Raw genomic sequence first — 25,909 nt, forward strand, 5'->3', positions numbered from 1 at the left:
AATGGATAACAACACCTGCTAGTAACGCGAAACTCCTCACACTTTAAGAAATTTGAAGGTCCAGCCCCGCTGACATGCAAGACGCTCAAAGCAACGAAAGTGACGTATTCTCGGATGACTCATACATGGGAGACCTTGAGCAGTCGGAAGAAGAAAGCATGGGTCAGATTACAATTCCCCTACCGAAAAAGAGGCACCCAGCTTGCTGATACGACCCCAGCGATGCTGCATTAAACCCTAGAGACAGAACAAAGAGATGGGGTAAGGCTGTAAGTGAGCTGGCATGTTAAAATGGGGGGAGATGTCATGTTGTGATTAGGGCATGTACCCCATCCTCACCGTTGTGAGGGAAGGCCAATGTTCAGGCCATATTCAATGGGAAATGACCTTGGGATAGGGAGGGGGTGTGACTTGGGAAAAGGGGTTTGAGTCAGTTATGACGGTTGACGTGCAATAAAGATGAAGGTTTTGCACTGGTCTCAGCCTCGCCTCATTATTTAAAGTAAATAGGCCACCCGTCTGTGAAGCCCTCAGCGCGGGACGAGCACCATTTGCCATTATTAATAACACATCTTTATCATGGCCGATAGGCGTGGTACAAGTTACATAGTCACTTTCTGTTATGTATGCAGAATGAAGGTATGCAATTAGAATCCCAATTGGATGAGTGGCTTGTTGTGAACGGAGAGAATGTTTCTACGTTTTGTGCTGGGAGTGGGACATAATATGAATGTCAAATTGTCCCCGAACTCAAATTTGGGAAATTATTTTACTGCATTATATTTAATAAAACGAAAACCTTTTTAAAATCATTGCTATTCTTGTATCTGTGTCACGTGGCAAAGGGCCATTAAAAGTCACTGGTTTGCTTTCGTTGGCGGCCTTCCTTTGGTAACCATGCGTAAAAGGCACGATTAGGACACCCATTGCATGTTCACGATGGAGAAATATGTCTTTTTTAATTCGAGTTCAACATGGTCGTCAAGTTGTTTAAATACTGGTGTATTTCTGCGCCGAGCCTAGTTGCCATGGTAACTGTACAGAGAATGCTGTACACAAAGGACTACTGCTTTGACCTTGGACACCTAATTAGAAGTGTCGAACATGAGGCCTAGTGAGAGAGCACCCAGACTTGAAAAGATATATATTTTCTTTAGAATTCGGAGGGGTGAGCCTGCAATTAGGGTGGACAAATTCTTAGGCGGAGAGACGTGCGTGCCTTTGCTGTCCTGCTGGCCTCTCTCAAAAGATCAGGGGGCTCGTTTTCACGGATCGTTGCCGTTTGTGCGACCCTCGGTTTCACCTCTAAACGGACAGTCGGAAGTAAATCACTCCAGTCATGTGTTTTATTATGGTGCTGGGAAGCTTTTCAGAACCGCCAGGCTTGCTTTTCCGTCTGTCAGTGGGGAATGATTGTCCCCTCTAATAGTGTGGGGGAGGGGCTGTGTTAAAAGGAATGGCTAGTCCCCTGGTGTCCCTGGTTCTTGTGTTGGCTCATTGCCAATAAAATGATCTGATTTATTTTACAATGTTAAACGTGCCGTGCAGTTCGTCCTCTCTCTTTCATTCTTAGATCCTAGTCAGTGAGTGGCACCATCCAAATGTCACACGCCTTTTACGCACTCATGCGTGTAGCGACTAATATCACTCCTAAAATGGCCGCTACTGTTTCATTTTTCAAATCGTCCACTTTTCATGTTCACTGGATAATAAAGTCGTTTTATGTGATCTATTTTCTCTTTTTTGTATTAAAGCTCAAACGAGGTTTGCAGCATGTCAAGTGTTGTATGTCCCCCCTTCTGGGGGACTTCCAGTGTTCGCATCATGGTCACATGGGTGTAACCATGTGACCATGTAAATAAAAGGTATGAGCCGTTTCCGGCTCCTCAGTCGACCATGAACTGACTCCGGTGTCGTCTCTGTAAGGCACCATGCTGGTGCAACACCACGTGCTGGAGGCCCAAGGACGGGGCCCAGCACGAGGACGGTGCCCCTGCTGGGCAACACTGTCCCCCTTGGGCATGCTGGCCGTGTGATCACTGGCTGGCTGTGCAACCCCGGCATGAACGCAGCGCTGGTATCCTGGTCGGGTGACTCCGATATCCGAGGAGGCATGCTCCAGTGGTGCGGGGTAGGCCCCTAACAATGACGATGAAGGTTGTCCGGGGCCCGTGTACGTTTACACAGGCTGCCTGGTGCCCACGTGCAGCGTCGGCCGCCGCCGAAGGAAGCAAGGATGCCGGCTTTTTTGCTGTGTGGTGTCTCTGAAGGGGACTGCCGTACAGCACGGCAGCCCTGATTGGAATGGCGGTGGCTTGATGGAGGAGGAAGCTCTGAGGGTGGTCCAGGGCCCCGTGTGCGTCTGCACGGGCCGCCTGGTGCCCCAGAGAGGAGGAGGCTGCATCGTCTGCGTAGGCGGCGATGGTGGCCGCATGAGAGAACTGAGGAGAGCTCCTGCAGGAGGCAGATGGAGGGGTGCCCGTGCTTGCACCACCCCAGTCGCGGCCCTCATAACCGGGGTTGCTTGTGCAGCCGGGGTAGTTTGGGCCGGCCCCTCTGCCGTGTGCGCCGCAACATCAGCAGTGGAGATGGTGTACCCACAGCAGCCGCGGCTGAATGGGAGCTCTGGGACCGGAGGGTGAGGATCATGAAAAAAAAATGCAAAATATAACGGAACCCCGCGCAGCCCCAAAAAGGTCAATGGAGATGTGCGGGGCCCATGATCAACCGGCCCGCGGCGCTAAACAAAAAAAAAATGGGAAACATCGGAGGAAACGTGGCCTGCAGTGGCCCCGAAAAAGGCCCAATGAGGCGGGCCCATTACCACCTGAGCCTGCGGCGGAGTGAAAAACAAAAAAGCAAAAGGTAACAGAGGCTCACAGTGGGCTCAACGGGAACAAATGAGGTGGGCGTGGCCCAAGCCAACCGGGCCTGCGGTGGTGAGCAGTGAAAAAAAACAAAGGAAAAGTAGGAGGACGGTTGCAAGCAGCAGGCCCTCAAGTAAGGGGCGTGGCCTCCCAAAGCTTGGGCCCGCGGCTGTGAAAAAGAATAGCAGTTCACCCGCAACAGGTGAAAGGCAAGGCCGCAGTGATTTACCAAAGAAACTGAATGGAGGGAATCATTGTCCTCTGGCCAGTCAGCGCAGCTGCAGGCACCCGCCCCATCCCCTCAAGAAAAGGGGGCCAACAAGAACGCTGACCCCTGCAGCGCGTCCTCCTCCTGCCACCATCAGGGGGAGCTGACATCATCAAGTGGGGGGGCGCAAGAAGGATAGCCCCGAGCAGGCTGGCCGTGTGGCAGGGTGGTGGCCGTTCAGAGGAGCGGGCAAGTCCGGAGATGAGGAGGGAAAGCGGATGGCTCGGTGGCCCCCACCGCAAGAGGGGAGGGGGCCATGTGACTGGCGCCGCCCATCAGCCCACTCCTCATGGGGTCCCTTGATGTCACCAGGGGTGATCACCATGAGGGTTGCAGCTCTGTTGAGTGCTTGTGCGCCCTTCGCCATATCATCATTATCTCCCTGTCAGCTGTCCCTGGGTGAAAGGAGTGGTTGTCAGCTCACCACCAGTATCCTGCTACGGCGAGCATGCACCAGCCATGAACAAGGCCGATGTGGCACCTGGCGCCCCAGGTGCGGCTTTGCCGGCCCCTGAACTTTGCAATCATTGAACTGCCAAGAGCGGCCTGCCATGAGGTTGGCCCACCAGTGACAGACTGGGCCGATGTGGCCCCTGGTACCCCCAGGTGCGGCTATACCGGCCCGTGAACTCTTGACGGCCATGGAGATACCTCTGTGGGGATCGGACTGGCACCCTATGAAACCGGCGGTGGACGTACAGGGGTGGGAGTCTGCAGACCGATATTGGACCAGCCCAAGTATTGAGTGTGACTGTGTTCCTGTGTTGGGGGTGGTTGTATTAAGGGGTTCCCAGGGGCGAATCGTAGTGATGTGTCAGTGGGGCAAGGCCCACTCACCCAGGTTAATAAAGGGTGTGAAAACTTGGAGGGTTTATAGTATTAGTATTAGTGTGTGTATTGTGCTGTGGTTTTGGGAGTTTGTTTTGTTATGAAAAAGGAGGAGTGTTGCATGTCATCCCTTCTGGGGGACATGGTACCTTTCAGTGTTCACATCATGGTCACATGGGGTTACCATGTGACCATGTAAATAAAAGGGACGAGCCGTTTCCGGCTCATCAGTCGACCATGAACTGACTCCCGTGTCGTCTCTGTAAGGCATAATGCTGGTGCAACACCACGTGCTGGAGGCCCAAGGACGGGGCCCAGCACAAGGACGGTGCCCCTGCCTGGCAACACCGTCCCCCTTGGGCATGCTGGCCTTGTGATCACTGGCTGGCTATGCAACCCCAGCTTGGGTGCCCCCAGAGCCGGGGCTGCTGTGAGCTGGGTGCCCCCAGCCCACGTGGTGTTGTCCAGTGATCCGGAGAAATCAGGGTAATCCCTGATAAGTGTGTGCTGCATGAACGCAGCGCTGGTATCCTGGTCGGGTGACCCCGACATCCAAGGAGGCATGCGCCGGTGGTCCGAGATAGACACTACTATTTCACTCCACTATGATTTGCTCCAGGAGGTCCCCACTGTTACTCTTCTCTTGGATGTCTTCGGCCATTGTTTTACTTTGACCTTGGTGTTGCCTGCTGACTGCTTACAAGGGTACACTAACCCACTGCAGGGCACTCTACGCCTCTCTCCATAGATGCACCACTACAAGGACGTCCACATGGCTACGCCAGAAAATATACTTCAAAGTTTACATTATGCTATGTTAAAACGTGTTTATACTGTGCCTACTGCCAATGTAGTGGTCCTAAAGCGCTGAGGCTTGTCCGGAGAGTGTCATGTTGTGCCCCTGCCTGGGGTGAAGCAGACTGTGCACTGTGATGGGAAAGGAAAAGGGAGAAGAGTGAGAGGATAAGAGAATTTGGAATAGGATGGGAACGACCAGACAAACAAATGGAAAGATACAGGGGTGTTGAAGCGGAGGGTGTATGCTTGTGCTAGTAGGGGTGCGTGTGAATGTCTGTGGTAGTAGGGGATCGTGTGCATGTCTGTGGTAGTAGGGGAGCGTGTGCATGCCTGTGGTAGTAGGGGTGTGTGTATGCATGTCTGTGGTAGTAGGAGTGTGTGCGCATGCCTGTGGTAGTAGGGGAGCGTGTGCATGCCTATGGTAGTAGGAGTGTGTGTATGCATGTGGTAGTAGGGGTGCGTGTGCATGCCTGTGGTAGTAGGGGTGCGTGTGCATGCATGTTGTAGTAGGGGTGCGTGTGCATGCATGTTGTAGTAGGGGTGTGTGGGCATGCCTGTGGTAGTAGGGGTGCGTGTGCATGCCTGTGTTAGTAGCGGTGCGTGTGCATGCATGTTGTAGTAGGGGTGTGTGGGCATGCCTGTGGTAGTAGGGGTGCGTGTGCATGCCTGTGGTAGTAGGGGTGTGTTTATGCATGTGGTAGTAGAGATGCGTGTGCATGCCTGTGGTAGTAGGGGTGCTTGTGCATGCCTGTGTTAGTAGGGGAGTGTGTGCATGCCTGTGGTAGTAGGGGTGTGTGTATGCATGTGGTAGCAGGGGTGCGTGGGCATGCCTGTGGTAGTAGGGGCGCGTGTGCATGCCTGTGGCAGTAGGAGTGCATGCGCATGCCTGTGGTAGTAGGGACACATGTGTATTCCTGTGGTAGTAGTGGTAGGTGTCTTCACCAGCTAACATTTGGAAATGTCCCTCCTGCCTGTCTGAGGTGCAGGAGTAAAAGAGTTGGCATGAAAAAATGAACGCGGGGAACACAAATGAAGAAGAGAGAGGTACAGGATGAGTAATTTCGAGCCTCCAAAAGCCATATCTGCTTGCAACTTGAGGAGGGATGAGACTTACCTGTGTTAGAGGATATGAGAAAAGTGTTTTGCCTTATGTGGAGAAGGCTATCAAATTATACGAATATGCACCCACCCATAGTGAAACAATATAATGTGCTATTTATGTAGCACTTGTTCTTACGTGCTTTACACAGACCATATCTGCATACAATATCACCCAACCTAAGGTGGTGCCCTGAGCTCCCTCCCCAGGCTGTGTTCAGCGGCCTAAGAAAAGGCCACCTCCTCTGTTTCATCCTGCAGGGGGAGCGTATCAGCGCCCCCAATGCTACTCTAGGTGAAGTAGATATGTGTGAAGGTCATGGTAAATCTGGGTGTGTTGCAACCATGCACAAGAGAACAGGAGCGCACACACCCTTTGACTTATTCCATACGTCACACATGACCAGGTTCGATAGACAGGATAATTGGGAGGAACTACAGGCACTGAAATAAGGTGGGGTTTGAGCTGCGGCTGCTCTGGAGGCAAAGCCCTGTTCCATGCTTCTTGGCAGTTCTTGAAGCCTGTCAGCAATGAGGCTGGGGCCTTCTGGGAGTTCATGTGCACAATGGAGCATTGTCTACCTGGCATGACCCGGGTCACAATTACATTGTGCTGCTAAAAGAGGTCAACATGGCGTTCTTTGATTTAACAGGGGTTTGGAGACTGCTGACATGTGCCTGTCTGCTTTGGGCATTATTCCCAGGAGGATAGCTCAGCGGCAACGTGCTCGCCGTGGAAGCAAGACAACACAAAGCAACACAGGTTTGATCCCTGGGTCTGCGCTTAGAAAACTTCTGCTTAATAAGCACGTTATAAATACACAACTAAGACATATTCCTGTAACTGTGCCTTGATGCCCCCGGGCTGTGTGACGGCTTTAAAAATGCAAATAAAATTTAAAAAATGTAAAAAAAAATGCCCGTTCCATAAACTGAATGCCACTCACTTGTAGCATGCATGTATTTTGTTGTTTGTGCAGTGCTTCTTGCTGCCTTCTGACTGCTTCAAAGCGCTTGTCAGCCTCGTATGGAGCAACATGATATTAATGGGAAAATACTTTAAATACACGATACACTGTAATATTAGATAACACAAAATAACCAGTTAGTATGACAAAATGAGCATTATGTCCCAAAGAACAAAATGAAAGGGGGGATTAATAAACGCAAATATTGGGGTGCAGATAAATAAGGAGCAAGAGACCCAGGGTGGAGGACAGACAGGACTGTGGTCTATGTTGCCAGAGACCATAGTGCGGGTTTGTCAGAAACTGGGAGCAGGACAGATCTCACTTTAGTTGGGAAAAACGAAGATTTGTCACTTGGAACATGCGGGGCTCTAGTTCATTTAAAAATCTAACAATGAGGTCAGTGGTTTATGGTGGAAATGAACTGGTTCTACTTCAGGAGACTTGATTAATTAACCCTCCAGATTTGGAGGGTTTTAACTAGACCCTCCAGCTAATAGCGTTTTTGTGATCACGCAAAATGGCGCAAAAACGGCTGTTTTGCGCAAAATGGCGCAAAAACGGCCGTTGTGTGCAAAAACAGCAACTTTAAAAAAAAAAATGTTTTTTTAAAGTAATCTGCAAAAATTACTGTTAATACTCAGGGTTCCAGGTTCTCAATTTTTTTTTTTACATTTTTACACAAGAAATGAAATGCGCTAACACATCTCATCACTTGCGCCCCAAAAAAGTGCAGCCCAATCCACAAGGGACACATGAATGGGCACATTTTATATGTACGCCCATTTAGATGGCCTTTTTCACCGCCTTGATCAAATAAAGTGCAGTTTGTCAATTTAAAAGCGCATCCCTCATTTCCAAGCAAGATGCACTTTTAACTGTGCAGAAATTGTAGGCAACCCTATGCGCACGGGATGTGGGGCTGCCACTGCATGACAGGGTCTTTCCTGACCCTGTCATGCATTTCTTTTAAGGTATGAACCGCTGCTGTGTCGCTTGCATTTCTGTTCCTCAAACAGGATAAAAATGCATTTTTTGGGGTCGCATTTTACAGCGGCAGGCACCTGGAGGGCCTGTCCCTGTGAAAGGTGCTGGGAGTTTGCAGAACACTGTCGGGAGAGCGATTCTATTCAAAGTACTGCCCATTTTGATGACAAAATCTATCGAATGTTACAATTTGACCTATTTCGTCCAGTACTATTCGATCGATTTTTTATAAATACTGAACAAGTGTTGCGGGGGTGTCACCCGCTCCCCATGTTCAGTATTTTTGGTCTAGGGTGGTTGCAGAAGTGTTTTCCCCTTTGTCCTCAAAATTGGATGCGGGGACAGAAAAAAAAGAAAATAACGAAAAAGGGACCCTGCGGAGTCGGATCCGACCCGCGTTAGAGGGATGGATCTGGCACCGCAGGGTTTCGGGGAAGCGGCAGCGACCAAGCAGTTAAGTAGGGGAGGGGTGGTGGTGAAAGGTACATTTTGGGTTGTTTGGCTGAAGTGCAAATCAATTCGCAACGAAATTGACTATGGTCAATTCCGCAGCAAATAATTACACTTTGGTCAAACAACCCAGAACACCATTCAAGGCAGCTGGCCAGCGCACAATTTGCGCTACAGCTCAAGCCTGTGGAAATGCGCCGGTCACATTTGGGAATAAGGTGACCTGCACATTTCCACAAATGGGTTGTCTAAAAATAGCATATCCTCCGTTCTTTTTTTAAATGCCCCATTATTTGAGGAACTGGGACAAAATCTACATTTAAAAAAAATAAAAAAAGGGTTACACAATGAGAGAGAAGGAGAGTGATGGGTGAGATGTGAAGGGATAGGCAAGAAAGCAGAGGGAGAGCAGTGGGTGAGAGGAGGAAGCGCTGCACAAGAGAGCAGAGAAAGCAGTGATGCGGTGGGCCAGAAATCTGAGAGCGAGCAGAGGTACAGAAAGTAGAGGGAGCGTGTGGTCCGTGTGCCAGAAAGCAGAGAGGAAGCGGTTGGCCAGAAAGAGGCAGTGAGCTGCAGATTGGGAAAAAGGATGAGGGAAGAGTGCGATAGAATGGGAGAAAGGATGCAAGATGCAGAAGCAGCACAAAAGAATGAAGGACTGTATATTGCGGGAGGAATTGTAGAGTGTAAGGTGTGAGTTGGGAGTATGATTTGGAGTGTGGCAGGGGCTGGGCAGTGCAAATTGTGACTTGACAGTGTGACCTAGCACGTGAGTATTTGTATGACAGAGAGAGAGAGGTTAAGGAATGTAAGTTGTGATGGAGAGTTGGTGAGATGTGTGTAGGTGAGAGAGGTGTGTGGGTGTTTGGGGGATTGGAGAACAAAGAAGGGGAATATTTTCAGCATTACAATTGATAACGATCAATTTAGTTAATACTATTAAATAGGCATGAACATTAATCCAGAAATGTAGCCAAATCAAACACTGTTCTGCCAAGCCAGAGACATCTGGGACTCTTCCTATTAAATTAATACAAAAGATACATAATAATGATACCCTGGCTCTCTTGTAGCCTTTCACTCTGCCTATTTCCTGCAATGTGGCAATCTTGCACCCTCCAGTTAATACAAAATGTCCTGCAAAAATGCCGCAATAAATAAAGGTTTGTGCCGCAAAATTTGCCATTTCATCCTGCAGAATTTGCCATTTCATGCCGCAAAATCCTGGAAGGTCTGTTTAACATATTAACGCAGCCAGCAACTACAATGGGCAAGGGAAGACCAAAGGGTGGGTTACTGACGGCATGTAACTCTGAGCTTTTTAAAGATGTAGTTAAGATCCCTTTTAAGCAAGAAGGGATCTTAGTAGTAAAATTGGTGGTGCCGTCGGTCCAGGGCCTGAAGCAACTCATAGCCATAAACCTTTACTGGAACCACGCGTGCGTAAAACTCACAGATTTTTCAGAATCTATGTCAATAGTTCTGACAAACATATTATGGTTGGAGGGGACTTCAACTCCCAATGCGTCACAAGCTGTCCAGATGGTCCTAAATCAAAAAGAAAAGAGATAACTGCTAATGGTAGAAGGTGGTTGCCCTTCATTGCAGAATGGGATTTGAAGATGGCAAATGGCTCTGTCGAGAGGGACGTCCCGCCAGCAAGAACATGGGTGCGGGGGGAAATTGAATCCACCTTGGACTACGTTTTCCTATCGGCAAGCCTACTAGAGAAATGTGTCAATTTTTCAGTAAATGAGGGTGCTACGAGTGACCATAAGGGCTTGGAAGCGATAGTCGCCTGGAATTACAATGAAGAGATAGAATTATGGCAGGACACAGTAGTTGTAAATATGCAAAAAAATCGATCAGTCAAATACAGGAGATGGAGCTCGTTTAAATGATGCCTTGAACCAGGTCTGTAAAGATATAGGAGCCATCGATCTCATGGAGAATTGTAAACCCCACGCCTTTCATGATTTTTTATGGGCTGTCGAGGGTCCACAGACCGCGCCGTCTCATAAAATTACAGCCCATAAACATACGTTCGATGAGATTACATGGTTGAAAAAACGTGAGATGCGCAGTCTAATGAAGGTTGCGAGGAAGGATACATCAGACAATATTGCTCTCCTCGACAGGTTAGACCATCAGAAATAACTATAAAAACGGGTAAAAACAGCAGCAAATTGATAGTTTACAGAACAATGGAGAGTCAATGCTCAGGGCTCTAGGTAATAACACCTCTCGTAATTTCTGGCCAATAATTAACACCTTAAATATTGACCAAAAAACTGCCCAATTTAATAGTGTCTCCGAACTTGATTGGGTCAACCACTTCACAAAAAAATATTTAAAGCCTAAAGGGGAATCAACCTTACATATTACCAATGGACAATGGTTGCTGAAATTTACGGAGGACGACATCCTTGAGCTGATCAAAAAGTCCTCATCATCAAGAGCAGCAGGGCCGAGTGGTTTGACCTATCAAGTTTTTAAGTGGAACACCAAAATGTGGGCACAAATTTTGTATATACTCTTCCAGGGAGTAATAGAAAAAAGAGTGATCCCCCTATCTTGGAAATCTGCTATTATCATCCCTATTTTCAAGAAGGGGGAATCGCAAAAATCCATCTAATTATAGACCCATTACATTGTTGGATGTAGAAAGTAAATCGTTTGCCAGTCTACTGATAGGAGAGTTAGAGAGGTGGGTCAAACACAATATTATCCTACCAAAACAATAGACAGGCTACAGACGGGGCCACTCGACATCTATTAATGGTATAGTACTGGCCACACTATGGGCCTCATTCCGAGTACGGCGCTAACCAATGGCGCTATTAACACCTTGGTTGACGCCGTACCCGGACCGGCAGCGCCTTGGTGGTTGGCGGAATTACCGCCCCATTCCAAGGTTGGCGGGGCGGTAATTCCCCAATCCCCATTTACCCTTCCCCATTCCCATTCTTGCCCCATAGGGCATAATGGGAGTGGGGAAGGCGTCAATTACGCCACCGTAAATTACGGTGGCGTAATTAACATCAAGGTCCCTTAGCGCCATGGTATTTAACGCCTGCTAAAAGCAGGTGTTAAAAGCACCATGGCGCTAAGGGAACTCGGAGTATGGCGGTAAGGGATTACCGCCACCGCTCTCGTTAGCGGTGGCCGCTATCCCTTACCGCCATACTCGGAATGAGGCCCTATGTAGCAACAAGGAAAGAAAAAAGGTGCCTAAGTTTTATGACACTTTTATCAATCCATCAAGCGCCTTTGATTTGGTCAATAGAGATTGTCTCTGGTCAAAGCTAGAGAAGAGGGGAGCCCCGAAATCACTTATTAATATTCTTGCTACTCTCCACGAGGGAAATACAGTGAAAATAAGATTGTATTCTAAAGGTCATCTGTCAGAATACGTCACAGTGGGTAGAGGGGTGCACGGTTGCATGGTCGCCCCCTTTCTTTTCAATTTTTATCTCGCTGATTTCAGATGAGAAGTCGACTCTGTAGCACTGGCAAGTGCCAAAATTGATCCGACCGCAATCAAATGGCTCATGTATGCGGATGACATTGTCCTCTTAGATAAGACACTAGTGGGCCTTCAAAGGTTCTTGAACGTCCTGGATCTAGACATGAAAGGAAATGACCTGATTGTTAATCCGGAGAAGTCAAGAGTTGTCATCTTTGGAGAAAAGGGAAACCGGGGAGGAAGATTTCCTTGGACGGTGGGAGGCAAGCTTATTCCAGTGGTAGAGGAGATTGTCTATCTGGGATATACTCTGTATGCCTCTCCTCGAATAGGCCAAACCCTGGCAGAGTTATCAACTAAGTGTATTCAGCTGACATCACAACTGCAAAGGATTGTTGGCTAATACTGTAAATTCTCCCTAGTGCCAGGGGTAAGGTTCTACATGGCTAATGTTATTCCAGTACTTATTTACGGTATAGAGGCAAAACCATTGGTCTGGACCCTCGATTGGCAGATAATTGAGGGGAAGACCTGGAAGCAAGTTCTGTGTGTGCCAAAAAGCCTTCCGACAGTAAGTTTGAGATATGAGTTAGGTTTAAGACCACTCAAATCTCAAATACACTGGAAATTGCTCTTACTCTGCAGACTAATAATCGAACCCCTGAGAAACTCATTGTATGTGGATCTCCTGGCCCACCTTAATCTAGATCAATCCTCGATGTTGCAAGATCTTAAAAGGATGGCACAGGTAACCCTCACAAATTGCGGTAGCAATAAAAATACACTAGCCTCAAATCCAATGAAGACAGAGAAAGCTCTGTTGATATCAGACTGGATCAGTACAATTGCTCAAATGCGGGCATCGTCCGTAGCAACATCCACCTCTCTTCACGATATGAAACTGGGTTTTCTGCCAAAGTACTTGATAACATTTCCAGATGTCAAATCTAGACAGAACTTTCTCAGAGTGTGACTTAATCTGGTTCAAACGAGTTCACTTCTCAGTCGTTGGGGTATCGAGGATAGAACAAAAATCTTATGCCCAGAATGTGCGGACCCAAAAAAACAGACTATTGAGTACCTGTTAAGGTTCTGCCGGGGGACATGGGATGCCAGAGAAAAACATCTTGGACGTTTCATTGTTTCCATCGACCGTCTGTCCTCATTGATGTTTCGGGACAGAATGATCGCTGGCCTCGAAACTGCATTGACATTAAATGTGCTCAGAGTATTACAGCAGACACGGTTAATTCCCCAGAAATTCTGTTGGTTTTTATTTCTTCTTCTCTCCTGTGTTTTCTCTCCTGTGTTTTCTTCCTTATCGAATGTTTTAAAAGATCAAGCATAGCGATGTTTTAGAAATTTAGAAAAGTAAAATCTATTTTGTATAGCTGTTAAATTATGTTTTGTTGTAATTTCTTTTCTTTAACTTGTGAAACACCAAAATGTGGTTATAACACAATAAAAAAGGAGCAAAACTCCCTTAAAACCAAGCTTGCAATTCGAAAGGGAGAAATTAAAAGGGAAAACACCAGTATGCAGCAGGGTTAGGTATGGAGGAAATGAAGTAGGAAAGGACGTCCAAACAGGTGTGCATGGGGTGTTGGGAGGGGCACCCCTATAAATACCAAAGGACGGTATATATCAAAAGCACTTGTCAACATTTTCAGCAAAGATGCATTTGAGAGCAAAACACATATATCCTAAGAGACTAGCTTAGCATACTAGGCAAATCATAACACAGATTAGTACCCGGCATGCGCTGCGCACCGGGAATACAATGGCCCTCATTACAAGTCAGGCGGTGGACCATGGTGCTGTTAGCACCATGGTCCATGTCGGGTTCCGCCATGGTGGATGGCGGAATTACCTCCCCATTCCAAGGTGAGTGGGGCGGTAATTCCCCATTCACCATTTGCCCTTCCGCATTCCCATTTTTGCCCCATAGGGCATAATGGGGATGGGGAAGGCGCTAATTACGGCACCGTAAATTACGGTGCCGTAATTAGCACCAAGGTCGCTTAGTGCCTTGGACTTTAACGCCTGCAAAAAGCAGGCATTAAAGTGTGAATCAGGCGTTAAGGGTTAACGGCGCCGACGGCGCCGTTAAACCCTTAACGCCTGACTTGTAATGAGGGCCAATGTGTGGATTGGCTCTTTTCCGAGCCATACCACACGGTATTCCTGTGTACACCGTGCGTGCCGGGTACTCCGTTCCCGGCGAGGGGCGTGGCAGACCCTTAGCCAATGAGGAGGCTCGAAACGGGGCAATCCCTGCTCCGAGCCTCCCCATGGCAGGAGGCTGCCTTCGTCCCCCGCCGGGGACTCAGGTAAGTTTTTCTATTTCCTCCACCCCCCGTCCCCGCAAACTATACCCTCCCCACCCTCCCAACCCCACTTACCTTCTTTTTTCTTCTTTTCTTGGAGCGAACGCGCTGGAAACACTTCTGTTCCCAGCGCGTCCGCTCCCGATGGCTGCCATGGAAAGGGAAAACGTACTACGTTTTCCCTTTCCTGGCGGCCATTTTTTGTCAACTTGCCATTAGTACCCCGGTCTAACGGGCCGGGTACTAATGGCAATAAGACCCAGTTAAGACCCAGTTACAGGCGACGCTCGGGCCTGTAACTACTGCCCCGGGGGCATTACCTGGGGCAGTGTTGGCCCGCCACCTCGGGTCTTATTGCCACAATAGCAGCACTGCAAAAGTAGCATGTCCGAAATAAGGTATTAAAGTGGGTACTACAAACACATGTACAGACATATGTACACACACCCACACCCTGCTCTAGACATCCTTTCTAGTTTTGGGGCTATTAGGGTTTGCTCACCTCACTTACATGCTTAAATTCTACCTTGCACCCCCTAACACGCACATGGCTATCCCACCCACGAAAAAACACATGAACACGTCAGAATTGCATCCCTCCCACCAGCTTCTATAACACAATTCGAACGAAAGTACTCTCGCAATGGTGGGCACACAAGGTGCTCCTCTGAATAACAATACTTCAAGTTCTCTCAACACAAACTGCCTAGAAACACACCTGAACACACCAGCACAACAGCAAATATGTCTTGCATTTTCCTTCTATCCCTACTACTAAAACCCAACCCCCACTTTTTTAGTGGTCACAGCTCCATAAGGCCATGCACATGGCAGTGGAGTGTGGTAAATAACACAATGACAAAACGTATTTCGTATTCCTGCTTAGCGAGAACCATGGCTCCCAAGTGATGGTGGAATGAACATGTCAAGGTGCAATTCAGCCTGTGGTAAATGCCATATCAATTATCAATATTATGTTTATATATTGTGGATCCAACACTGTAGTCCGTTCAACCATGTATGTATGAGTGAGGCATTTTGTGTAGTGCACATTTAACAGAATCACTTGTCAGTGATTCGAATTTCGGCAGCCAATGAAAGTACCCATATAGGTCAAGTGATTCAGCCAGGATCACACATTGCAAAGGGAAATACCTGGGCTCACAGCACGAGCGCCCGGCTTGACCATACTTTGCAATTTGGCAGGCTTCAGATTATAAATTTCTTCCTTTGGATTTTTAGTTTTGCACCAACATGCAATGTTGTCTGCAAAGTCATTGGCACGAGTGGATTGTCCATGTTGGGTGTAGGGGGCTCATTCCTGAAGCACAACCTTGAACTGAGCTGGAAGAGACATCATAGGAAGAGCTGATCTGCACCAAGCAGGAGGTGTGTCCACTGTCCAGGAAATAACCACATTCAAACTCCTTCCCATTGCAGATCACTGCTTGTCAAACAATGCCCCGTACTATCTTGTTCAGAGACTTAATATACAAACTTCTGCCAGAACATTGAGATCAACCCACAGACGCTGCCTCACCACCTGCAGGTTCAGACGCAAAAGAGCCGGAGTGTCCAGCACCCCGGTTGTGGCTGCCAACCGTTTAAAAAATCTACCACTTCACCTCCGGTTGGGACCTTTCTACCGTCTGTTTAGAAAAAAGACCAAGACACACTTGTTCAATTAATCTTTTGTATGTACCGACTTCAGACCAGCGCCTAGATACCCACACGCTTTGTGCGCTTTACAAATGGAAAAATAAAAATATAAATAATTAAAAGCAAGTAAGATTAGATGGAAATGTGACGGGATGATGCATCACTGGGTTTTAAGTTAGTGCCTTTTTAAGCTTGACATTAAAATATTGTACAGTCATTTCCAAACATCCCAATACTCGGTAGGGAGGTCAATTAATAATTAACCCAATAACTGATAATTAACCTAATTTCATCAAAAATATGCAAGGAAAAACCTATCATGTTTTCCCTGGTAAGGGTTGAGATGTTTAGCAAATGCTGACAGCACAGCTGACATCATTCTGGTTTCTTATACAGACTTTGTAGTTTTATTTTCCCACCAGAAACACAGGAATACAAGTACCAAAATGCAATTTGATGTGATCATAAAAGCCAGAACTGGCCGACAATATCACAGACATGGGACAACTTGAGATGTTTTTAATCTGGGTTAGAAACAGTTAACACATCACCAGCTATCCTTGTTGATAGTCATGCATTTTAGTACGCAGGATAGGAGTACATGCTTCATTTGAACAAAAACTACACATATATTACAGAAATTAACTTCATTCTTTGCGTTTCACAAAATATCTCCCTTTGAAACATAGGGCCTCATTCCGAGGTGGTGGTAAGTATTGGTTTTTACCGGCATGGCGGAAAGAGCGAGTCCGATCTGGTACCACGCCGCTATTTACAGGCTATTCCGACCTCGCGGGCACGAGCTTTCCGCCATGCCGGTAAATCCCCAGCGGCATACCGCTAAAGGGCCCGTTAAACCCCTTAGCGGCATGAAGCGAGACGTTCTTTACAACACCGCCATCGAAGCTTCGCCGTCCGTAATTAGCGGTGACCGTAATTTACGGATACCGTAAATTACGGTCACCGCTAATTAACGGATACGGAAATTACGTCATCGCACAGGAACGGGAAGGAGCGCAGAGGCCATCTTTAAAAACACAATCCATTGCCATCCTCTTCATACAGGACCCGGAGGCATATTTGGATCGGGAAAATAGCCATTAGAGACCAGCATCATGCCGAAAGCACTGAAAAAGGGTGCTGCCCTCATAAGGAAGGAGCGCTTTACACAGGACGAGCTCCAGGTCCTGGTGGACACTGCGCACGAACATGCTGAGATAGTATTCAGCAGTGACATGCGTAGGCCCACCGTCGTCAGGAAGAAGGAGATCTGGGACTTGGTTGCACAGAGGGTGAGCGCCGTAGGAAACACCCCCCGAACCACGAAGGACTGCAGGAAACGGTGGGATGACCTCCGTCTCAGGGTGCGGGCCATCCTATCGGCCAACCGAAGTCAGGCCCTGGAGACAGGAGGAGGCCCAGCTTCTCCCATCAAGATGATGCCCTGGGAGCAAACGTGTGCGGACATGATGGGCACAGAAGCCATAGAAGGGGTTGGCGAAATGGAGTGCGGTGCTCCGTCATCCGCTGATGGAGGTGAGTGTCATGAGTCAAGACAGTAAATGCATTCCTAATGTAAGGCACCGCCAAGGGCTGGGCAAGCTGTCACATCATGTATGGGAAACCCCCCCCAATGAAATCATGCCGTAACAAGTGGGACCCAGGCTGATGTCAGGTGCAAGGCTGCAACCCATATTGGCCATACCACACAAAGAGGCTGTCAATGTGAGTCACCACAGTACTCCGCCAACATGAGTGACCCAGACATCTGCATGCATTTTCCATCCAAGCCCAGATCACTGTCCCACTCACCACCCAAATGTCAACAAAACGCTGCAATCCCATTGTTATACATAGGCTTGAAGAAATGCTGACCCCCAAATCATTGCTCATGCTGTCTCTCTCCTCCCCCCCCACAGGCAGCGGGCATGACAGTGAGGAACAGGAAGCCACCCAGCCCAGTACCTCCAGGGGCAGAGCCAGGGGACACCGTATACCTGCAAGCAGGAAGAAAGCACATGCAACACCACCTGCTCCAGCAACCCCCATGGAGGGTGCACAACCCCCACCCGCACCCCTACCCATGCCTGCAGGGCCGCTGGAGACATGCTCCACGGTGCACTCTGAGGAGTCCAGTGTAGCAGGGGAAAATGCTGCCATGTGCCTCCTCGATGTGCCAGATAGCCCAACATTAATTTCCGTGTCCAACGTGGAGGACCCCAATGACATTGGACATAGCCCAGACACTCCATCATACAGCCAGATGGCACACAGCGACTCCGGGGAGAGTGACACCCCAGGGCTCACAGGCCAAGGAGTACCACCTGCCTGTCCTGGATCCACCTCCCCTGCAGAAAGATCCGAAAGGGCTGCAGGCTCAATACCAAGCCTGCCAAGCACATCGGCCACACCGGCCATGGATGCAGTGCGCTCCCAGCACCTCACGGGCCTGATTGAGGACTTTATCCGGGACAACCGCGAATCAAGGTCGGAGTGGCACAATGACCTTCAGGCTCTGGGCGAGGTGATCACTGCGAGCACAAACCGGCTCTGTGAGGTGCTGGGCTGGATCGCAGATGCTCTGGGGGCAGCACCCCCCAGACCACAGCCCCAGTGGGAGTACCCACCCTCCCAAAGCTCCTCCACGCAGACCAGCCCTGTCCGTCGGTCACTGCGTACATTGCGCCGCCACAACATGGATCCCCCTGGCTCTGGAAGTGCACATTGACCATACTGCCACACACATGTGGCCTATGTTGCACTGATGGGACTATTGTGAGGTTGTTGTGGGGGGAGGTGAAGGGGGGTGAGGGTGTGTGTGGGAGTTGGGGGGAGTGGGAGGGGTGTGTGTGTGGGAGTTGGGGGGAGGGGGAGAGGGGTGACGGTGTGTGTGGGAGTTGGGGGAGGGGGAGGGGGTTGAGGGTGTGTGTGGGAGTTGGGGGGGAGCGGGAGGGGGGTGAGGGTGGAGGTTTTGTGGTACACGTTTCTACATTATTATTCAATACACTGGTTGATCATCCCTAAAAAACAGAGTGGACATTGATCATTGTGCATGTGTCTTTTAATGTCGCACAGTGCATGGTGTACATGTATCCCCACACACAGTGCCCAATGTCCTGTCATCCTCACACCCTCAGCTGACTTGTGAGTCAGAAATATTGTCTGATCAATGATTGCCGCACGGAACGTCCCTCCTGTGCATCGGCACCGTGATGCTGTCCTGCCATTCCTTCCTCCTCCCCCTCATCATCATCTGGTGGTAGCAGTTCCACGTCAGGGGGCAGTGGCACGTTCCGACGGATGCACATGTTGTGCAGCATTACACATGCCATGGTGATCTTGGACACCTTCTCGTGGCTGTAGATGAGTGCCCCACCCGACCGGCTGAGGCAACAAAATCGTGCCTTCAACAGGCCCATGGTCTGCTCTATCACCACCCGTGTACGGGTATGGGATCTATTGTAGTCCTCCTCGTGCCTGTTCTGTGGGTTGCAGACCGGGGTCATGAGCCACAGCTTCAAAGGGTAGCCAGCATCACCTGCATGAGAGTGGAATGAAGGTAAGTGTTTGTGCATTAATGGTGGAGAATTGTACTAGTCTTACATGGCCGCAGGTGATTACTGGCCATACACACATGTCCCAGGATACAGTCACCCCATTACTGGCCCGGCTATGTGTCATGTGCAATGGAATAATGGAGGGGGTAGCTTCTCCCTGATGGGTCATGGTGTGCATTCACGTCTTGTTGCATGTGCATCGTACATGCATGCAGCAGTGTTGGACTGCATTCATTGATGTCTTGCGCAAGACTTGGTAAAAGGGGGTGTTGGCTGTAGTTGGTAGCATACTCATCATTCTGCACGGATCCCTACCATGGTGACCTGCAGCAATCCTATGGGGGTGCAGGACCAGTGACACGCTGTAGGATCCCTGTTAGACTCACTTCTATGCACTCCCAGGGATGACTGTCCTGTGTGTTGAGATGCAGGAGTCAGCGACATGGTGCTATTGCACTGCATGGTGCAGGATGCCGCTACGGTGTGTAAGGTCAACCGATGAGTGGTGCATGTGTTGTGGTATCTGGCCAGGTTTCCTGTTAGTCATGTAGTGTTAGGTGTCGGCTCAAATTCATCACTGTGTGGTTATGTGGTCATGTGCCGTGTCTCTTGCCTTGGGGCACAGTGTGCTGTGGGGTGACCATCGTGCACTGGCGTGGACATTCCCACCCAGGTGGAGTATGCATCCCACCCCCCTTTCCCACCCAGGTGGAGTATGCATCCCCCCCCTTTCCCACCCAGGTGGAGTATGCACCCCCCCCTTTCCCACCCAGGTGGAGTATGCAGACAACCTACTCACAGCCCCAATGCACTGCCATGGCCCATTCAGGTTACTCACCAAGCAGCCAGGCACGTCGTCCAGCATGTCGCTCCATGTAGCGTGGTAGTGTTGAGTTCCGCAGGACCAAGGAGTCATGAGTTGATCCGGGGTATCGGGCATTGCAATGTGTGATGGCTTTACTGGCATTACACACCATCTGGACGTTGATGGAGTGGTATTGCTTGCGGTTGCGATACGGCACCTCCATGGCATGCGGGACCACCAATTCAACGTGGGTGCAGTCGAGGGCACCTATGCAATTTGGCATGCCTGCCAGTGCATGGAAGGCAACTTTGGTGTCATATATCTCCTGGGGAGTCTGGGGTAGGGATATGTAGTCCCTTGTGTGGTTGAGGAGGGCATCCAGCACTTGGTTGAGTATCCGGGAAAATATGGGCTGTGAAATGCCATGCATGTGCCCCACTGTATGCTGGTAGGTGCATGTGGCAAGGAAGTGGAGCACAGACACTACCTTCAGTAGAGGGGGGGTGGCAGTGCTGATTTCTATGCGGCGCACTATATCGTCATGTATCAGGTCCACTATGGTGGTAATGGTGTCCCGGTCAAGCCGGTACAGGGTGTGGATCTGCTCTGGTGTGAGGTTGAAGGGGGTGGCTCTGATGCGGGGGATTGGGGGCTGCCGGCGTGGTAATGGTGGCTGCACCGGTAGGGCATGCTGGGCCTGTCTCACCCTCCTTCTCCTCCTGTGTATCCTCTGTGGTGGGGGCTGTGGTTGTTGTTGCTGTTGTTGTAGTTGCTACCTTGCAAGCAGGGCCTCCAGCTCCAGGAATGCTGCTACAATTGGTATCACCTTGGTGTGGGAGGGGGTGTGGTGTGTGGGTATGCTCCTTTTGTGCTGTGCCAGACTCCATTGCCTCCACCTGTGCTGATTGAGTGCACCTGTTCCTCTTGGAAACACTGCTCAGGGTTCTTTACACCTTCTCGGCGATGCCGGTATTTACTCCATGGCGGTAAGGTACTTTGCGGTCTTGTGGAGGCCGTTTTTTCCATGTCCGCTTTACTTGGGATGAGCTCCGGTTTACGCCATGCCGCTAATTTCGGCATGGCGTGTCGGGCGCGCGCCACTAAACCGCTATTTACGGCCTCGTACTTTACGGCGCCGTAAATAACGGTCTGGTGGGTCAGAATGGGCTGTAACGGGAAACGATGCCGGTAGTCCTTTACCGGCATCGTTTTTCCCTTACCACCCAACTCGGAATGACCCCCATAGTCTATTTTTTTGATGATCTTTGTTTGCTGCTGGCCATACATTATTGCCCAGAACAATCAAACATCACAGCTGGGCCTGCAGAATGCAGCCACTGTTATCAATGGTGGCTTTGTTAATGTCGGCTTTGGGGCAGCAGAGAAGAGAACACCTCTGACCCAACAATGTCAGCGCATCTGAGGTGGCTTCCTGGGGGACCTGAAGACTGTTTTGTGGGGCCCTTGTTGCCTCTCTGCTAGCGACAGGCGTAGTTGAACAGAGGACTAAACTCATTGCTCGTTGGTGTGTAAATTGGATTTAGTATTCAATAGCTGGCCACTGACATTGCAAAATGGCTGACCACTCACATCACAACATATCACTGATGTACTTGTTCATTTCCAGCTCTCCCCATCCGTGAGCTGGCCCATGTTCTCTTGCACTTCAGAAAATTGGTGGTGGCCCTCTGATGCCCTTTGGACCCCCATCCGACTACATCCAAGACCCAACACCCCCTCACCATGTCACTAAGTACATTGCGATGCCAAGATGTTGTGGTACTCTCCATATGCTAAAATGGCCTTGCTCTCCAAATCCTGAATCTGTTTTTACCTGATTTGTGATTTTGAGCTTTTCTCTGGAGAGACTCGTTGTCACAGAGGGTGCAGTAAGGAGGGACGGAGAGAGGTGTCCACACACATAGTTCAACATGAACCTCAGATATACTGAAAGCTGAGCAGTTGGAGACAGTGGGCCTCATTACGGCCATTGTGCTCCCGTAATGAAGGGTGCCGGTAAGGAACCGGCACCCTTCATTTCGGGACGCCCTATTACGAGGTTCCCTTGCAGGACCCGCTAAGGATGCCTGGTAAAACCAGGCGTCCTTAGCGGGTCCCGCGAGGGGACAAGAGAGTTAATAACGGGCCCGTTATTAACGGGCCTGTTATTAGCTCCCTCTCCATTCCCATTGAGCCCTATGGGGCTCAAATGGGAATGGGCATGGGTTTTTCCAATGAGGATTTACTGGGTCCTCCATGGTTGGAATAGCCCGGTAAGTCCTCATTGGAGCAACCCGGTACTGGAACCCGGTATGGAGGCAGCCATGCCCTTATTAAGGGCATGGCTGCCTCCATACTCGTAATGAGGCCCAGTGAGTATTTACTTTTAATGTTAAGAATGACTCTGAACTATTGCATCTACCACCTCTATTCCTGGGTTTATAAATTCAACCGACTAATACAGACTGCAGTATTATTTAACCAGTGGGGTTGCTAACTATAAACAGAACAGTTTATAATGACTATTTCGAATGGCTTATTTTCGAATGCCATTTTCTCTAAAACATTTTGCCGAAAAAAAAGTCAAATTTTTTTTGTTTTTTTTTAATGGTGGGGTTCCCCGAAAACCCCTGTTTTTTTTAAAACACTTTTTTCTTTTTTTTACTAACGAAACCCAAAAAAAATATATAAATTTAAAAAAACACATTTGAAAAAAAAAATTCTGCTAAATGTTTTCGACGAAATTGCGTTTCGAAAATAAGTTTTCGAAAATATGACCGGATACCAAACAGAACACGGCAGAGACATGGCAGCTGACTGCTGTACTCACATTTGTACTCAATACAGAACTGGGTGAAGACATGTTGAATATATAATTACATTTTCCAGTAGCTATTTTTAATGTATCATGTAATTCATCCGGAGAACCTACACTGTACTAATCATCAAGCCTTAATGCAGTTATCAGTTTTAATTGAAAGAACTGTATCAGTGATCTATATTTATGACAATCTGTTACATTGTGCATTTGGATTCATAGTTGCTTATCACATGGAGGCTTATTCCAACAACATTCCAGATTCCCCCAGGTGGTCCACTGGTTTATCTAAACCAGTAACCAGATCAAAATAAGTTAATAAAAATGTATGAAGTGCACTGACTGTGTATCATATCTCAAACTGTATTCCTAGTGAAATTCTTTACATCAACATTGTAGGTGTCATGAGGCTGAACGTATTGTCTTCTATTAGCAATAGGAGGTTAAAGAATTAATAAACAAAATTCATGAGCCACTTTTTTCAATGAAAGTATGCTGTTTAAAGTGACCAGAACTGACTTGATTTTCTGCACATGAAATCCTTACAAAGTTTTCTAATTATTTTTTCGGCACCTGCATTACCTGATGTCTGAACCAGATCTTCATTGTTTTACGTTTAGCAGGAACAAATATTTGTTAAGACGTGAGTTATGGGTTTAAAACAATGTTAACATTTCGGATATGTTTCCTTGAATATATAGACCAGCTTCTCAGACCAAAACACAATGTACTAAGTAACAAAACAGATGTTGTTATTCGGCCAGGCAAACATCTGTGATGGTAAAACCTCAAAGACATTATAGGCACCCTTGATATTAGTGTAGGATAATTGAAGTTCATCTGTACCTGGAAGATAGCTATTTCCTAAATGAGAATGAGTTAAGAGCCGGTTGTAAAACTACCCTGGAAAAAGCCAGTGAAACTCCTGTGCTCAGAAAATGCACACAAATATTGGACATTCAATCGAAAACATGGTTATATTATTAACAAGCATCTTGGTCTTGATTCATCCAGTGAGTAATCATTCCAAAGTGACAATAAATACAGCCTACCAGACTCTGGGAAAGGAGCTAAGTGTGCATTATCTCAGTTATGGTTTCAAGAGGTCAGATACAGAGTTTACATTCCTTGCTTCCACACTTTGAGCACGAAAAGAAATGAGTATATTCTGAAGCTTCCAAACATATTTTATTAAAAGCGTTGAACACATTCCAAGAAAGAAATCTGCTATTTTTTGATAAAATAGGCTGGGCCCCCAAATGGGATTATGGGGAAGGAACACTGATAAAATCCCTCAAGGATTGCACTGAGAAGTGGGACTGGGTGACTAGCCATGATAAGGTGGCTAATATGAGATCCTTAAGCTCCTTTGCTAAAATGCCCATTGAATGTAAAAACTGCAAAGGTATCTAAAGCTGTTGCCATCACCTTTCACTCGCAGAATTTCTTTGGGTATTAGGTTCAATCGGCTGAATGGCTTAGAAGTAAGGGAGGCATGGATCAGAATTCTGGCCAGGATGAGAACATGAAGATTATGCCTGCATGGTATTACCATAGAATTGGCCAGACATGTGCTCGCTTGCTGTACAAAGATGGATCCTATATATAACAAATATTTTGCAAAATTTGAATTTGAAAAGGAATATATAACTACTGAAGCATTCTGGTTAAGATGTCTTGTAGGATTTAATAAAGGCCTGATAATCGCCATTACCCAGATTTGGAAAAGCGCTAATGAATATCTGCGTAAATTCGAAGACGATGTGAAATAATTGGTCGACCTTGAACAGACAACATTATAGTTGATATCAGCTGCCATAGTTGTTGCTATGGAATGTCACCTATGTGTAATATATATGAATCTTTGAATACGTGATATGTGTAGATCTAATATGATTTAGTCAATTATTGGATATGGGGCTCTTTCATAGCTGTTTTGTCTCCAGTTTTGCTGTGGTATCTGCTCTCTGCCTCATAAAGAGATTTTACTGTCGTAATAAGCTTATATGTATGAATTTGAAGTTTCAGGATTATATTGTTTTTTCTTTTTTCTATGTTATGTCATGATTTTCCTTTTTCTTTTGCTGCTTTTTCTTCTTTAAATATGCATATATGTGTACAAGTTTATAACTATATACACAATCAAAAAAATGTATTACAGCCTTTAAGTTTGATGAACCCTAACATTTGTCACTGATAATATCTTGACTTTTTATGGCCAAGAGAATGCATTAATCTTATCTTCAAAGAAACATACGAGTAACTTGTGTCTTTAACAATGCATTCCAGCCTTGAAGCTGAAAAATGCTCAACAAAAAAAATCAAGATGGCCATGTTCAAATGCCGTCACTTTAAATTTGATGTGTTCAAGAGTTAGAATCCTACATATCTTTTCAACCATTAAACCAGCCTTTACAAATGCATTCATATTAATATGTGAACACTGTTCTTATAACTCAATTTCTATTTATGCTAGCCAACTGTAACGTGAAAATCAACACACATCCTACTTTGAGAAGTCTAGTACAGTTTTTGTGTGAAGCTTTTCAATTTAGTAATGTCATACTTATTAGGTAAGAGTGTCCTCTTAGTGATGCCTCATTACTAAGTGGAGAGATGTTATGGAACATGAGATCTCTCTAGTAAAAGGAGAGATATACATATCAAAACAATCCTGTGATTCCAAATGATTTACACACTCCTAGACAATTAAATATCAGGGGTTACATATTTTGAAGTGTTATACAACGCAAGCATCATAGCTAAAAAGAATCCAAATAGAAAACATGTTATCACAAGTGTCTAACAAGGGGTGGGGCGATGCCCTGTATATAAGCAAACCTCATTCATTTGATAAAAAATGAAGGACGGCATTGGATATCTAACAAAATGTTTAGCACATTGATGATGGTGATTTTGCATCCAGGCTCATGGTGAAGCGGTGCCCCTGGTTCTGAGTGGTGTTAAAGTCATGCCACTGAATCAAGAACGCCTGTAGCGTGGCGAGTTAGAA

The sequence above is a fragment of the Ambystoma mexicanum genome, chromosome 4q (assembly GCF_040938575.1).
Source record: "Ambystoma mexicanum isolate Mex_15411 chromosome 4q, UKY_AmexF1_1, whole genome shotgun sequence".
NCBI classification, from domain to species: Eukaryota; Metazoa; Chordata; class Amphibia; order Caudata; family Ambystomatidae; genus Ambystoma; species Ambystoma mexicanum.